Here is an 18,044-nt window from a genome sequence, read left to right as displayed (position 1 = left end):
GACGTTTAATATATCTTGCACCTAGGTAAGAAAATACATTCCGTGAAAAAAAAATTAATAGTTTTAGCAACCGCGCCGACGAAAAAACTGAAAAAACGGAACAAAATTTGCCTCTTTTTACAAAATGTTGGGTTCAATCAAATATTTTCAACCCGGCGCTTTATATGTGATTGATTATCATGTAATGAATAGAAGTATCAAATTTCGCTAAAAATAATCACATTAAAGACTTGCGGCATGAAAAATATGACATATGGCACCTAAGCGCTATAGAACATATGAAAGTATTGTCAAAGATGAGATTGTTTTTTTATGTCAGTTGGTTATCATGGCTTCTTCATTAAGAAACAAGGATTGCCTCATTGGTTACAGTCATCGTAAAAGTTTAGCTAATGCTTCAAAGTTGCCTACAAAAGGCGTTGTTTTGGCTCGCTTCAATTCAATTCAATTCAGGACGAAAAAAAGGTCAGCATATTGATATTTGTCGTGAAATCTTTGCAGAACTTTAAGTTGTTTGGGAAAGAGCTGGTATCCCAATTAAGGCAGATAATACCTGTGTGAATGACATTAAAATTTACACCACAGTTGAAAAGAAATTTTAAAGATACCAGTAGAAAACAGAAAAAAAGATTTCGCTTAAGATAAAATTGTTTCCTTTAAAACGAGTCTCAACGAATTATTGGATTTGTCTCCAAAAGATGTCGAACAAAAGTTAAAAGCTTCTCACAACCCAAACGCTGCAGTTGATTTCAAATTTTTACTCGCACAAAGAGAAGTTCTACAACGGGGATTCATGGACAGAGTAGACGAAAAAGATATTGAAAGAGCTTCTAGAAAGCGAAAGAATTCTTTGACTCCAACCAATGTAGAGAGAGCCAATGAATCATCGTCTTTGAGTGAGGAATCTAAAATTGTAGAGTCCTCTTCATCAGGAGACACATTTAGTGATCTATCTCGTACTCCACGACCTGATTCCGTTACTCTTGAACTTCCCGCAAAGTCACTGTTGAAAGCAACCGGTCAAGCAGCTGATGCTCGAAATCAAAGTGTTAGAAATCACGTCGCTATCGTCGCTTCAACTATTACAGCTGGAGGTGGAGATCTTCAACAAGTAACTCTATCTGTGGCAAGTGCGTCTCGCCAAAGAAGAGCAAACAGGCGTGAAATTTGTTCGCGGATAACTGAACAATTTGAAAAGCCTAAATTTGTCGTAGCACATTGGGATTCCAAATTAATCATGTTCGTATAAAATTTTTATGTAAAAAAGCAGATGTTGCCTAACAATGCTCGTATGTTTTCCTTAATATTCAGGTATCTAAGTAGATTACTTGATGACAGAATTGCGATTTTGATTAGCGGATTCCCGCAACTTGAAAGTCCTAAACTGCTTGGAGTTCCAAAAATAAGCAATTCAACTGGTAGACAGCAGCACGATGTTGTAGTTAGATTGCTGGAGAAATGGGGTGTGTTAAAAGAAGTTTTTGCTCTCGTGTTTGACACTACCAGTAGTAATACTGGGCGCTTCCAAGAAGCTGCAACGTTCATTGAGAAAACTTTAGGTCATGCGGTGTTGTGGTTCGCTTGTCGCCATCATTTATTTGAAATTCATATACAACACGTAGCAGAATCAATATGCGGAAAACGTAACACCCCGTCTGAATCTATCTTCAAGCGGTTTCAAAAGGATTTTCCTGAATTGAACCAAGATATACAGGTGAAGGAATTAAATAACCTCGTCTTCCCTATAACTTTCAATTAACACGCATTGCATTATCATCAGGACTTGATTCTTTTTTATTCGGAAGGCGACATCGAAATGCAACTACTTGCCGATGAAGTGATTGAATGGGGCAGTGAATTAATAGAAAATGATACATTCCCTCGATCAGATTACCTCGAGTTACTCCAGTTAACAGTTATTTTTCTCGAAGGTTCGGTATTCCCATTTAGCAGACGAAAACCAGGTAGTATTAAACGAGAACAACATAATAGGATTTGTAAAAAAAATAAATAATCATCATTAGGTGCGCATCATCACGCGTATGCAATTTATTTTTTTAAATCCAGCTGATATCGGAACGTTTTGAAATGACAGTAGAAGAAACCAGCAATGTCCATAAAATGGCGAATTTCATTGCACTTTTCCATACTCGTCCATTTATGCAATCAAGACTTGCATCGTTAGCTCCCGCAGTAGACCTGAGGTATCTTTCAAAGATGAGTTGGTTAAAAAAAAAGATGAAACAGTGGGAAATGTCGCAATCAAATCTATTTGTAACCACTTATGGTACCTTACGGAGGAGTTAATTGTATTTAGTTTTTTTTATGAAAGTCTTCCGAATGCATTGAGGGAAAGTATGGTCAAACAACTGCTAACTTTCAATCGTTCCAAAGATATGCCTCCCGGAAAACCAAAATTCCCATTAATTAACCCTGATGAGATTGATTACCCAAATCAACAAAATTTATTTGTTGGTGCCAAAAGTTGGCTTCTCTTTAATCTTCTCAACATTGACGGTGAGATGCTTGACTGGATGCAAGTACCAGTAGTTTATTGGTAAAAAATCAGCGGATACCGCAAATTAAAGGAAATCATGAGCGCATTCGAGGTCGTAACTGACTGCGCAGAAAGAGCGATCAAAATGATAACGATTTCAAGGATGCTACTACAAATGTGGAGGAGCAGGAGTTTCTTCTAGTGGTAGTAGAAGAATATAGAAAAAGATTTGATGTCAATAGTAAATCTAGTCTAGGTAAAGCATAAAGTTATACCTCCTGCACTGCCGTAAAATACAATCACTAATAATTATTTTCATGGCGCAAGTCTTTAATGTGATTATTTTTTAGCGAAATTTGATACTTCTATTCATTACATGATAATCAATCACATATAAAGCGTCGGGTTGAAAATATTTGATTGAACCCAAGATATTGTAAAAAAAAGGCAAACCTTGTTCCGTTTTTTCAGTTTCTTCGTCGGCGCGGGTGCTAAAACTATTTATTTTTTTTTTTCACGGAATGTATTTTTTTACCTAGGCGCAAGATATATTAAACGTCCCCCGCAAAATAAAAAAAAAGTGTAAAATGAAACAGCCTAGGGTTGGCCTGGCCAAATTGGATATTGACGGGTTTCATGGTCCTCAAGACCAAGCCCCAGAATTGAATAATGCAGGGTTGCCGGAGTTAGATGCCCCATTTCCCAATTTGGATGGTTTTATTGGGTTCGGTTAGGTATAGTTTTAAAAACGAAAATGATCCGTTGTCTGTCAACTGCTTTTGGGTGAAATCAGTTATATCCCTCACTGATTTGGAAAAAGGGGAAAAAATAGGAAAAATGGGTTAGGTTAGTTTAGGTCAGGATAGGTTAGGGTATAGAAAAAAATGCTTTGCTTATTTCTTTTGTTGAGAAATAGATGGAGCTAGCCGAGCTTGTAAGTCGGTCCAACTTTGGAACCGAGTGATTGGCTAATTCTGAACGCTAACCTAGGGGGGTTGGGGGATAGGGCAGCCAATTTTTTCCGTTCCTTCAGTGGTGAGAGGATCCAGTAGAAGATCATTATAGAAGCGTCCGATTTCAGTTTTGAGGGTACGAAAGGAATATTCGTCATAGTCAAAGACTACTGTCAGTCTATCCTCGTCATTTCTCAGGTTGGTCGCAGAAGACTAGTCTATAAGTATGGACGAATTGCGCCGTCACTTTTTCCCCTACCTAGATCAATACTTATCGACTAGTCAATTGTTAATTTCGTAACGTCGGCTGTCTGTAATAAAACCTGGTCAGCCATTTTGTGTTTTTAGCCGGGTATTTTCATACAGTTATTTTTTCTTTTACTTTGTTTTCCTCTTTTATTTTGAATTTATTTGGAAGATTTCTTAACAGTTTAACAGAAATAAGCTCTTAAAATCATAGTTAATTCTTGGATTTCAAGTAAACTTTGCTTAACTGAGTTCTTTAAATCCAGAATTCAAATATCCCATAGAGCTGTCAAATTAATTTTTTGCATTTTATCTGAATTCGTCTGCAGTTGTTTATTTTTCTTGCTTTTGATCAGGTTTTTCCATTTTTATTTTCATTTTGCTCCATTTTGTCTGGTTTCTTAAAAAGTTATATTCTGTATAGCATGACTGTATAATGTTCAGAATAGTAACGTCAACATTTTCCTTTTTTTCTTATACAGATGAAAGATTGCATATATTGCTATCAAAGAATGTCATGCACAATCTGTCAAAGATGTTTTATATTGCTTCATTTAATTTTTTCATAACTGTAAGTATTATATGGTCTATTTACATCACTAGCTGTTAGGAACGATTAAAAATAATGTTTCTCAATTTGTTTTCTTGTTTAGATCATATTTGTATTTCCATGAAACAACATTATACACCAGCTAAGGATTAAGAAGATGTTTTTCCTACTGCTTCACATTTTATTTTATAATTGTAAGTATTATGGTCTATTTTTATCACTAGCTGTCAGGGCTGGAACGACAAAAAATTTTATCAATTTTTTTCTTATTTTCAACATAATTGTATTTCTGTATAGCAACATCATACACCAGATGAGTATGATGAAGATGTTTTTCAAATGCTTCACTTAATTATTTCAGTAAATTCAGTATTTAAGTAATCTGTAAAACACATGATAGAACTAGCCATTCTAACGAGATAGCAGTATCGAACGCCAGATGGCGAAGTTGTAACCCCTTTTCTTCTTCTTCTGATTGGCTCTTGCCCGGGGAAAGGATAGGGAATTTGACAGATCCTCTCGCCTTCATGCTAGGGGATACAAGTTTACAGACCTTTACCATTAAGTAGGCCTTGCAATTACAGACGATTATGAAAAATGGCGTCTATTCTTGAGAATAATGATGTAATGAATTCACCTGAGAAGGAAAAAATAAAAAAGAAAGACGATCGAAAAACCTTAAAAAAAGGCTTCAGTAAGCCTAAATTTAGATCATATGGGAAAAACAAACAGTCAAATAACTTCAACACAAACAAACATAGAATGTCTAGGCTTCTTTTCCTAGTATGGTTTTTCGTTAAGTTGTTTGGGTTTTAAACTTAATTTAATTATTTGTTATACAAGCAAATCAGATGTCAAGAGATATTAATGCACAGTTTCTGATATTTTCCTATTTCCCAAATGAAAGTGTTGGGAGCACTGGATGTTGGAGTTTTGGAGAGACAACGAAGCAACTCATAAAAAAGTCAGACTCAAAAAACTTCTTAAAGTACTGGGAAAAAATATTTTCATTAATGGAAGGTAAATAGGATTACTTTTCATTTAACTATTTCAACTGTTCATAATATATTTAACTTCAGGAAAGCGTAAAGCAAATGAACCTGTGGAAGTAGAGCAGTGTCATAGCACTGCGACTAAGTTTTCTACTCTTCAAGATGATGTTCCTGAGTCTGACAATGGAGACAATGCTTAAAATAATCATGCTGATAGTGATAATGATTGTTATCCCGTAGATGATAATGCTGATGGAATAAGTCTACCTACAGAGCATGGGGAGATTACTACCGCTGAAGCAGATGTTTGTGACCCGAATAACACAATTTTTGATTTTGCTTTCAATGTTGGAGCAGATGGTGTTGTAACTCTTTCAAATGAAACTCAAGGTAATAATTCGGTAATGTTGAAAATATTATTTAGATTAACATATTTGCTTTGTTGTAGCTCAATTAATACAGATGCAGGAACCATTAGGAGTTTTGTTACAAGAAGGCGAGCTAAACCCTCAGTTTGTGTTGGGTAATCTAAAATTGAATAGATCGATGTTTTCAAAACATGTAAAACAAAATATTTACAATTATTTAGGTATGCTTGATGATTGGCAGCAAACCGTTCAAGGTAAAGATATCGATGCTATCCCAGTTAGTGTATCAGGTAACGACTTGCGTTTTAAGTTGTTTTATAAATATTGCATATTGTAATGTTTTATTTATACAGATGTTGCACTTGGAGACCCAATTGCCATCCCTTCTCTTATGCCAGAAAAGAGAAAAAAGAAGTCTGGAGGCGCAATTGAATCGAAAAAAAGCACGAGCTTTCTGTCATCTGTTGAACAAACTGTAGGACGCCCCATTCAAACTTCTGCCTGTGTTGCTCACGCTCCGAAAAGTAATCAGCCTCCGCAACGCCCCACCCAAATTCCTATAGAGGTTGCCGAAACTTCAGCAAGTGATTCCCAAACTTCGACATATTTTGCTCATACCAGGGCAAGTGCCCTGTACGCGTAAAACTCTTATTTTAGTTCTTGTTTTACAGCCAATAGAAAGGCAAATGTTGGTGAAGTGTGAAGGTGCTTGTGACCAATGGTTTCATAAAAAGTTAGTGTATACAATTAATCCAATTATTAAAGTTTGGATTAATTATTTTACTATGGATGATTAGATGTGTAGGGTTTCCGGCTGTTGACGAAAACGAAATATTCGTTTGCCCTGATTGCCGGTCTGATATTCAAAAATAATTTTGAAAACAATTTTGGTGATTACTATTAACAAAAAAGAAGTTGAAGAAAGCAGATTCTTCAGTTTGATGATTAGTCGACATCCCTCTTAACCAAGAAATATATTTAATTATTGGGTTAACATTGATTTCATCATGAATGATTGAATGAATACAGGTTCTTCGTGTGAGTTATTCACGTACCCAATGCTCACCGTATAAGTTTCCTTTCCTTTTTCGTAAGGATTTACATGTATCTTTGTTAACATAGCCATTTATGTACACGCTAATAAGCGCCGCCGACGGGCGCGATTGTGTTATTGATGAACATATTGGCTTTTCTTCCCCAATACAATCTCCGCCAAATTCAATTGCCCAAAAAAGTTGCCATAATCTTTTACGCATTTTCTTATTCGGCCATTGATGTTCTGTTTTTAAAATTCAATTCACACTTGGTTAGACGCATTTTTTTGGAGTTTACATGTCCTATATAATATATAAGGGAGTCTATATGTTTGCCCGGGCTGATTGCTGCCGCCGGGTATGTTGAGAGCGCTAGACTCTCTTTCCCATTGTCCGTTGAAAAAAATTATTTTGTCCCACTTATTTTCTTATATTCCGTTATCAGATTGTGTACAAGATAAATAGGCAAATTCTTCCTCCAGCGCACATAGTTTCTCTCATGTGTATCGATGGATTGCCTAACGCACAGTCAAAAGTGTGTATCTATCTAATTGGTGGTTCACTCGCGAGATAAAAAAATTCGGTGGAAGAACGTAATGTCTCTGATGAACACAAGGTCCTCCAAACCTTTTTTCCGTTCAATTAATTGAAAGGAATTTGATCCAATATTAAACAATACGCACGTTAAAAATGTTTTTTTCTATAGATTTTCTGAAAGTGTATGCATATTGGATTTCCATCTGATTGGACCTCTCCATATACAATCGAGCGCGCGCCATGGAGTGGTACGAAATAAAATCCCGCGGTCGTGTTATCTTCATTTTTTTTCTATTCACAACAACAACACCGTGTTGTTGTGTCTACTGGTGTTTTCTATAAGTGCTCACCCCTGTACATCTATCTACCTATCAAAACCTCCACTGGCAGATGAATCGATTATTTCTCCTTTTTGGCCTTGGCGCTTCTATCAAGTGGAACATACACACACCAACTATAAATGAGTTGGGGAGAGTTGGCTGGGTTCTAAAACAGCAGAAAATGTATAACACATGTAGACAGAAACTGAAAAATTCCCCGTGCCAACTACACGGACAGCAAATAAACGAAGAAGAAAAACATAAGGGGCAATATCGACCATATGGCGCTCACCTGGAGCTTTTGAGCCCCGATTTTTGTGCTGTTGGCGTCGATGCTCGATTTTCTGTTACGCTCCTTCTACTCGGAATGGGCATATGAAATAAAACGGAAAGTCAAAAATCAATTTCATTCCATAATATTTTTTTTTGCTTCAGTCGGTTGATTACAATTGTGCGCTTGATCGATGAAACGAATAAAACAAGTGTTTTGTTCTTTTGGTCTTTTCTACGTTTTTTTCGCATTCAATTATTCAGAAAAAGGAACAAGCTTTAGGAAAGATATTGATTCACGTAAAATCCAAAGTGTTTTTATCTACAGTTTAGGCGTTATAAATGATTCCGTTTTTAACTGTACGGGAAGGAGTGGAAAAGAGCTCGCATATGGAAACTTATCATCTAATTGCTTTCCTATTTATCTCAATCTTTATAAAGGTTTATTTTTTAACCATCCTCCCTTCAAGAGGAACATGCAATGCCAAAGAAATCGACAAAAATCTGTTATTTTTCTCGCCATTATCTCGGGGTTGCTACTATCCGGGAAGAGCTGGGGGATAGAGTTGGGAGGTGTCACGTCGCACTCCCCGAAACTACTCATTAATGAAACAAAAACACGTAATATAATTTTTTTTAAACTCTGCATTTTTCACGGATCTCTATCACACAATATATAGCAATCGCATTCTTATCCATCAAACTCATCTTCAGATTCCGTTCCCTGATCGACATCATCATCTTCCGTACTTCCGCTATCACTTTCAGGTTCTCTTTCATCCAACTCATCTTCAGTTTCCGTTCCCTGATCGACATCATCATCATCCGTACTTCCGCTATCAGTTTCACCGTAATATTCGCAAAGGTTACGTATTAGACCGAGAGCCTGCGACGGTTAGGGGTAATTTTTTTAACAAAAGGCAGACCGCCAAAAATATTTAAGTTAAGGTATTTTATCGGCTGAAATGCAAGTCTGCCCTGCCGCAGAGGGTTCCCCTGGGCGGTACCGACTCCCGAAGTCGGCGGGAAATGCCCAAGTTGGGCAAAATTTCAAGACGGATAAGATTTTCACTAAAAAAAAGAGCGTGAAAAGTTATACCTAAACCGCTCAGACCAGACGAAAAAATCGGGTTCCCAATACCGACCAGACGCAGGTGTGTAACGGTTTTCCCCCTGTCTAATTCCTTTATGAATAGTGGCAACGTCGCATTGACGGCGGCAAATTCAAAAATTTCATGTTATTTTTTTAGTACTCGAATGATTTCTGTAATATAACATTTATTTTGGTTGTAATTATAATATTCTGAAATTGAATGAATACATAATAGCAACTCGCAACACATTACTGTCATCTAAAGCTTTATTATTTTATTATTTTGCCGATTCAGAAGCCGAAAATGGGTGTTTCTATAATTTAACTCCACAAAAACCAAAGTAAGTCACAATCAGTAGTTAGTACAAGAGCATGTCATAACCGTTCTCGATGGAAACTGAAATAAAAGCTTAATATTCGTTTTCTCCTCCTCGCGAAGGAAAGATTGCATAATAACATTCAAACATTAACGAATATGACAACTAATAGCTAATACAAGAGCTGCTCCAACAATGACGTCAAGTTATCGGGCCGGGAAAAGGGAAATTTAGGCTAAAAAAAAAACAAAATAACAAAAAAACCTAAAACAAAAAAAAATGATGTGACGGGATCCCATTTGATGATGACTTATTCACATCTTAGCTTTCATGTTCATAAGACGATCAATAACAGAGAAGATTGATTTTCCCGTGACGTCGTCACCAACGTTCCGATCGCAGTTTTGTTATTACAAAATTGTTGGTCTATATTCACCATGTAGCCGCGTCTCTGTTCAATATTTCACTTCTTAAGCTACTACACCCAACTAGGTATGGGGCGATGAACGTGACGAAAAACTGACTGAAAAGATAGCCAAATAGGCAAGGGAGGAATGGGATTAGGCCAAAGGATTTGTGGCAAAAGAAAATCAATTAAATTAGCCCGACTTTTCACTTACAGGATATACTTTGTGGGTGGACAAAACGTGAGCTAAGCTTATTCGACGTCAATGGCAACATACTTCGTCCGCTCATCCCGTTTGGCTGATCGGTATACCTATAGCCTAACATAATAGCAATATACATAATAGCAACTGGCAACACATTACTGGCATCTAAAGCTTCGTCTGCTTGGCAAAAGATTTTTTTTGAAAAGAAGGAAATGTGATGATACGAGAAGTTAAAAATGGAAAATAATGCAAGTGAACCTAACAGAAAGTGTATTCTTCACCTAGAAGAATCCCAAACGAAGGAAGGGATAATTTCATTTAACGAAATTACGGCATTTCACGTTTATTTAATTACGTCATTAATTACGGCATTCATAATTTCTTTATCGTCACCAGATAAGCTTAGTCCTTAATCCAATGGCCCTATTCCTGCTGACACTCATCGTTGCCACGCATTGATGTGCCGTTGTTTATGTTTGGCAGTATCTCACGAATTGTTGACAATCTAAGCCACGGGTGAGGCAACGTTCTGCGAAGCCAAAAAACGACACGTCGGCAGGATCCGGTCCCGATTCAATTAGCTTTCAGTTTGACAGCCGCGGGCTTGACTTGCCAGTCGAAAGGAGTTGGGAGGAGGCAGTCACTAGCGAATACATTTTGACGTGCTCTCACGGCAAATCAAAGCAAAGAAAATGGGAAAAACACAAGCGGAGACTGGTTCCTGCTGTTTGGGAAATTTTCCCGTTTTGAATAATATCGCTAAAGTCTTGAATATTAGCGTATACCACACAGAGTGACACATGGAATCCATCTTCAAACGGATAAACCAATTTTCATTGAATTTTCTTTTCTATTCTCGCACTGTTGTTCTTTCCATAGCAGAAACGAAAAGCAGTTGTTGTTATCAGCTGCTCTCTTTGTTTGTTATTTTACTAACAGCTGTTTGACGTTTAATTGACTTGCAATCGTCAACTAATAATTTAACCAATCATGCCGAGGATCACATTGCTCAACGTTCGAAATAAATGAGCACAAACACACAGGTAGATTTGATGTGTTTTGTCAGTATAGGTATACCGATCAGCCAAACGGGATGAGCGGACGAAGTATGTTGCCATTGACGTCGAATAAGCTTAGCTCACGTTTTGTCCACCCACAAAGTATATCCTGTAAGTGAAAAGTCGGGCTAATTTAATTGATTTTCTTTTGCCACAAATCCTTTGGCCTAATCCCATTCCTCCCTTGCCTATTTGGCTATCTTTTCAGTCAGTTTTTCGTCACGTTCATCGCCCCATACCTAGTTGGGTGTAGTAGCTTAAGAAGTGAAATATTGAACAGAGACGCGGCTACATGGTGAATATAGACCAACAATTTTGTAATAACAAAACTGCGATCGGAACGTTGGTGACGACGTCACGGGAAAATCAATCTTCTCTGTTATTGATCGTCTTATGAACATGAAAGCTAAGATGTGAATAAGTCATCATCAAATGGGATCCCGTCACATCATTTTTTTTTGTTTTAGGTTTTTTTGTTATTTTGTTTTTTTTTAGCCTAAATTTCCCTTTTCCCGGCCCGATAACTTGACGTCATTGTTGGAGCAGCTCTTGTATTAGCTATTAGTTGTCATATTCGTTAATGTTTGAATGTTATTATGCAATCTTTCCTTCGCGAGGAGGAGAAAACGAATATTAAGCTTTTATTTCAGTTTCCATCGAGAACGGTTATGACATGCTCTTGTACTAACTACTGATTGTGACTTACTTTGGTTTTTGTGGAGTTAAATTATAGAAACACCCATTTTCGGCTTCTGAATCGGCAAAATAATAAAATAATAAAGCTTTAGATGACAGTAATGTGTTGCGAGTTGCTATTATGTATTCATTCAATTTCAGAATATAATAATTGCAACCAAAATAAATGTTATATTACAGAAATCATTCGAGTACTAAAAAAATAACATGAAATTTTTGAATTTGCCGCCGTCAATGCGACGTTGCCACTATTCATAAAGGAATTTGACAGGGGGAAAACCGTTACACACCTGCGTCTGGTCGGTATTGGGAACCCGATTTTTTCGTCTGGTCTGAGCGGTTTAGGTATAACTTTTCACGCTCTTTTTTTTAGTGAAAATCTTATCCGTCTTGAAATTTTGCCCAACTTGGGCATTTCCCGCCGACTTCGGGAGTCGGTACCGCCCAGGGGAACCCTCTGTGGCAGGGCAGACTTGCATTTCTGCCGATAAAATACCTTAACTTAAATATTTTTGGCGGTCTGCCTTTTGTTAAAAAAATTACCCCTAACCGTCGCAGGCTCTCGGTCTATATAATATCGCGACTGTTAGAATCTGTGCTGGTCTCACAAAACCAGTGGTCGCAATCATCCAACAAGCGACTAAGCCTCTGAATTTCTGGATGCATAAGAAATGCTTTTCCCCTCATTAAAAGATATTCACTATGAAGGTGCATATTAAATTCTTTTTCCAGTTTTTTTTTTGGCGTCAACCAACCCAGTTTCAAAACTCTTCATTTCTTCTTTCACTTGCAAAATTTCTTCCCTGCTTCTGTTAGTTAGCATCCAGGCATCAACCAAGTTAAAATTGTCTTGGAATGATACTATATAATAAGATTTGTTTTACATGTTAGGTTTTATATTATGGAATAAGTGGTGTTGTCGTACTATCATATGCAGACTGCCATGGAAAAACGCCCCGGTAACAGTCGTCCATGGAAACCACACCTCCATCTAGCTGCGAATTTATAACGGCAACAAGTTTCGTAGCCTTTTCAACGTATTAGCCCATCTGCTTCCTAAGCTGTATTCGCTGTTTGGAAGCATCTATGAATAACGTGGACAAGTTAATTATTTTGATCACATACAGACGTGAATATATCATTACCAGTGTCCTTTGAAATGCGATTCTAGATATTTTTAATAATAAGATGTATGCCTTCCAAATTTTTTGAGAAACTGATAGTGGAGTTTTCGCCGAAATTCTTTTGTCTAGTAAAAATTGGATTTGTTTATAAAGAGGATGCTAGTTTAAAGACATATAAAATAATGTACTTAGACATTTGCGTACTTCGACTTTCAGTTGTTGAAGTATTTCCGGTAACTTCATCAGAATGTCTCCATCAAGGTCGCTTATAGTTTTTCTCTTGTTTTCTTGTAATTGTTCTATTACTAACTTGCTCTGAAAAGTTCATTATATGACTATTAGACTACCAATGTGATTAAAAGATGTAATTCAACTTTGTTTAATTTGCCATATCATAAGATTCTTTCAATTTCTGGCTGCGGGCCAATGATTCTTGAGTCGGAGATCCAGATTTAACAATTTCGTTGATCTGTTTTAAGCACTGAAGCATTTCTCCTTTAACCTTTGAATAAAGAAATTTGGAAATTCCAGCGCAAGAGCTGTCAACTTAAAGTAATAACTAACCTCCTTTAGTTTGTCATCTATCGAATTTTGTAAGAGCAACAGTTAATCTTTCCGTTTATTTATAAGTCTCTGAAACTCGCGCTCATAACGAACAGAACTTTCTTCCGCCTAAATTTCGAAAATACAATTATTGAGAAAAGGTTAGGGAAAAATATATTTACTGATTTCAAAAATTTTTTCAACAGCTTTGGCATTACCTCTTCTTTCTCTATGTTTGCGTATATCATTGCCAACGTTAAATGATCGCGACGGTCTGAATGAAGGAAAAAATGCCATTATGTTTTTACATTGAAAGAAGAAAAACGGTTACCAGTATTAAATAATAAGCTTACTGGATCTACCCATGTGCTTTGTGATACTACTATATCTGGCCATTTTTGAATTGGTTTGTTCTGTTGTCTCACCAGTAGTCAGGCAAGCACCTTTTAACCAGTGTCCAGAAAACAAAATCTGAAATGTAAAATGTAAGTAAATTTAAGAACACACGGAGAAAGATAAACAAATTAATATACCTGACAATACCACGCATGAGTTTTCCCATGCCAGCGACAGAGGAAAGGTTGCATGTTTTTGGTATGGCATTTGAATTCTTCCAATTCTTCGGAAATGTCGGCAGCGAAGGACCAGTATTGGCATACCACGTCATAGCAGAGAAATTTACATCCGCTCCGATACGCGAAATCATGTAGATAGTGAACATGGCGATATGTCTCGCCCTTGAGCATATCGACCGCTCTCAAGAGATAGCCATGCCGGCAGGTACAGAAAACCCCACCGGTTTCTGACAGGCCTTTTCTTCCTATGGCGCCAGACTTTGCGGCTTTATAGGCGGCTCCCCCACACGTATCTTTCTCTACTTTTCCAATATGAATATATATACAGAGCAAAAGCAAAAAATGCAATATTTCTTTAAAGCATATTTTTGAAAATTTAACTAACCTTCGCTTTCACTTTATTTATTTTTTCCGCGTGAAGTTCAAATTCGGAATCACCGACGAACCCGACTCCAGGAAACAAATCCGAAAGGCCGCATCTATTGATAAATGTATACTTCATTTATTCATAGCGCAAAAATTATGTAAAATTTTAAAACTTACCCATGAGCACTTAGCCAACGATAGAGCTTCATTATTCAATCTATGTGGATGGCCAAAGGATTTTTTCCACATGCCTTGCAATTAAAGAGCTTACGCAGTCGTATTTCAACTTCAATTAAATGTTCCATTTGTTGAAAATATCTGTTGGACATTCCAAAGATATGCCGGTCAATAACATGAGACCGTCCGGCAAGTTTTGAGATTTCTCCTAGGGTATCAAGAAATTTTCGCTCTGAAGTTCCTGGCGTTTTGTGGGACAAATGGTTCCACATAAGAAGCAGATTCATCGAGAATAAGTATGTTTTTGTTTTGGGAGACCCAGGCCACCACCCAGAGGCAACGAAATCCGATTGTTTTGCTGATATGACTGCTGTACAGCTGGAACATTTAAATTCGGTCCATGTCAAATCAAAACGCCCTTTTAAAATTTTGAATTAATAAGTTGTCAGAACATACAGCGAACTTGAGATATTTACCTTCTTTTGTTATGACAGCAACTTTCTCAGGTCCACACTGAGCTCGCAAAATTCCATTTTCTGAACATGAAGCACATGTATTTGGGGCCACACAAGGCACAAAAACATGTAGATTAAAGAAAAAATCAGTTAAAATAACTTAAAAAAATATAATGTAAAATACCTTGGTTGATCAATCCTCCATTACAATCAACAAACTGTGTTGGCAAAAGAACTTTGGAATGCATCTCACTGAAGAAGGTGCGATGATGAAATGGAGAAGTTAAATGTTTTCTTTGGTCGCACTCATAGCAATAGCTGTCAAGGCAAGCTGTGCATTTGATGTAGAACCTTAATTCAACAAAGCATTTGCTGCATCTGTTTTTAACAAAGGCGTGAGAACCAACAAAAGACAGGTAAAACTCTTCTTTGCAATTATCCCAGTCGCACACTTGATCAGATACCCTCGGTCTCCAGGTCTTACGTGTTCTTTCATTTTCATTGTAACTGTTCAGGGGTGATGTAGACAATTCAACTTCTGCACTTAATAATTCCATTGCTTGAACTTCGCTCTCCAACATGATTCTTCTTTATAGGTTTATGCTTACATCACTTGCACAGAACAAAGCTTCAGCGGTAGGTTCTTGATCACCCACTTCCAAGATTACTTCAGCAATTTCTTTATTTTGCTCGACTACTTCAGCAGATTTTTCATTTTTTTCGGCTTGTCCAATCTTAATTGGTTTTTTACTTTTTTTGGCTTTGGTTGCCTTGTCAACTTTTTGTTCTTTTCGAATTTTGTAATTACCTAATTTAAACATTCCTGTCCCAGCGAAAGGCTGTTTCAGCCTTTTCAATTTTGCAGCTTCGTTCCCACGCTTTCGACGAGCGATGTACAGTGTCCTGCACAAAAAGGTGAACACCGATTTGTTTTGAAAAAGCCATCTGTGGGTAGAAAATATTAATAGTTTACCTTTTTAAGGAGATGTAGAGCGGTTTTGGCGCAAAATCATTATAAGGGGAGTTGTAATTATTTTGCGAATTAAATAATCATTAATCGCCTATAAATACTTTTTTCAAAATTTTAAATATTATATATCTCATCAAAATTTTATTTAACTATATTCATTAGTTAGATTTGCTCTGAATACTATTAACGCATACAAGCTTTGAACGCGGAACTCCGGTGTTTCCGACGAAAACGTATCCAATAAGCCACTAACAATTTAGTAACAAATAGCTAGCATACTGATAAAAATAATTTTGTGTTCCCATATGCTACCCGATTACCCGACCTGATAATGACAATAACGAGTAAGGGAAAGACTCTATTTTGTATTGCAAAAATTGTTCTACTTAGCCGGGGGGTAGGGGAGTCTACCGATGATACAGTCTACACTTTTTTCCAGACATTTAATACCTAGGGAAAAAAAGTGTCTGGACTGACATTACCCAACCCCCCTTATGATGATTTTGCGCCAAAACCACCCTACCTCTCCTTAAAAACGTAAACTATTAATATTTTCGACCCACAGATGGCTTTTCAAAATAAATCGGTGTTTACCTTTTTGTGCAGGATACTGTAGTTCAAAAGCGAATTAGCACTCCGCATTTTATTTTCTACCTTCCCCATGTTGATTTAAAATTTTAAAGTGATTTTGAGCGTCCGTCTGCTGTCAAGTCTGTCAAGACCAGTGTTACTATGGTTACCTGTGCCGACATAATCTAGACGAAGCTTATCGACTAGACCATAAGCATCGCCAAAAGTGACGGCGCAATTCCTTCATACTTATAGACTAGTCGTCTGCGACCATGTTGTCATTTCTTCGGGCTTCCGTGAGGGTGAAGTCATCAACAGCGACTCCCTAGTTTTTTATTTGCTTTTTCCATGGCCTTTTGTAAGATCCTTAGAGGGTATCCGTGATAGTGAAACCGATGTAAAAGAATTTCTGCTTCATGCAAAAAATCATTTTGGAAAGTACAATTTCTTTTGAGGCGGAGCAGATGAGCACAGGGAATCGATTTTTTCGTCGCCAAGGTGTGATGGGACTTCAAGTGGATAAATTGGCTTTCTTCCAATGGTTTTTTGTATAATTTGGTAGAGATGATCCCATCGGCTCCTGATAATTCCCTACAAAATTTTTTGCAAATGAATCCCGCGATGCAAAACGGGCCGTTGAGTCACGGTGATGGCCGACATCTTGGCTTCTATTCATGAGCATTACGCAGAAGATAACTTACGTCAATTACTGACATCAAACGTACTCATTCATCACGGCGACGCACCGAACATTGATTTCGTCGCTAAGATCGGTGGATGGGTAAAGAATTTCGGAGCAGTCTCGGGATTTGGTGCGTTGTCAGTACTGGCCGTGAGATTTTGCGGAATCGGTTCGCTACTACTCAAGGCTTTCCCCCTCCTTTCCAAAATCCTCCAAATGACTTGTTTCAAAAAGCCTCCATTGGCCATCACCGCTGCATATCTACCCATGTCCATCGACGTACAACCAACAGCAGTGACCAACCCATCCCAATCCACCGCATCCGCATCGGCAGCAGTTCCCCCACGCCGTACGCGACCGCGCCAACCACAACCGCCACACACGACTCAGGAAGGCGAGGCCTTCTTACCACGTAGACCACGATCACAGCCACGAAGAGTCGAATAAAATTGCCATAGTGTCGTTTTTCATCACTAGTACCTTTCCTTTTCCCTTATAATTTCGCCGCTGTGTACCTATAATCAATGTGCTCCAATTTGTTTACTTTCCTTAAAACCCTCTTCTAGACTCAATAGCAGATTTTTTTGGTGTCGGATTGTCCATTTTCAAACCATGTTTCATTTTTTCGTCTCCTAAGTAGAAACGGGTCGTCAAAGGAAGTTACAAAGGAGAATGTAAAAGAGATCAAACGTATACGCACCCCACAAAAAACAAAAACAAAAACAAAAACAAAAAAGCACTGTAAGAATACTATCGAAGGATATGCCGGCTGAATGGTTCAACTCGGGAGCACGACAAATAGACGAAGTCTAATCCAGGAAACTGAAACGTCGTACCCGTGTCATCAGCGTAGGATTCACACATCATTCGATGAAATTAAAATACAGAAGCTGGGACCGTGACAAGATCGTGATGAATGTGGAGAGGACAATGGGAGAAGATAGAAACGACCCAGAGCTTCCAAATGAGTATAATGTCACATTTTTAAAATGTACCTAACAGAAAGAAAGCTTTCGAATTCGCTCGGCATCCCAAAAGGA

At 37.6% G+C, this 18,044-nt stretch overlaps 2 pseudogenes; one reads left to right on the top strand and one right to left on the bottom strand.

Moving 5' to 3' along the window:
- The first annotated feature begins 328 nt into the window (after positions 1 to 328).
- On the top strand, positions 329 to 2,699 carry LOC123471385 (annotated as a pseudogene).
- Positions 2,700 to 8,458: 5,759 nt separating this feature from the next.
- Positions 8,459 to 12,994, bottom strand: LOC116923916 (annotated as a pseudogene).
- Positions 12,995 to 18,044: the final 5,050 nt, after the last annotated feature.

Source organism: Daphnia magna, linkage group LG4 (genome assembly GCF_020631705.1).
Source record: "Daphnia magna isolate NIES linkage group LG4, ASM2063170v1.1, whole genome shotgun sequence".
NCBI classification, from domain to species: domain Eukaryota; kingdom Metazoa; phylum Arthropoda; class Branchiopoda; order Diplostraca; family Daphniidae; genus Daphnia; species Daphnia magna.
This window is presented reverse-complemented; position numbering and strand designations above follow the sequence as displayed.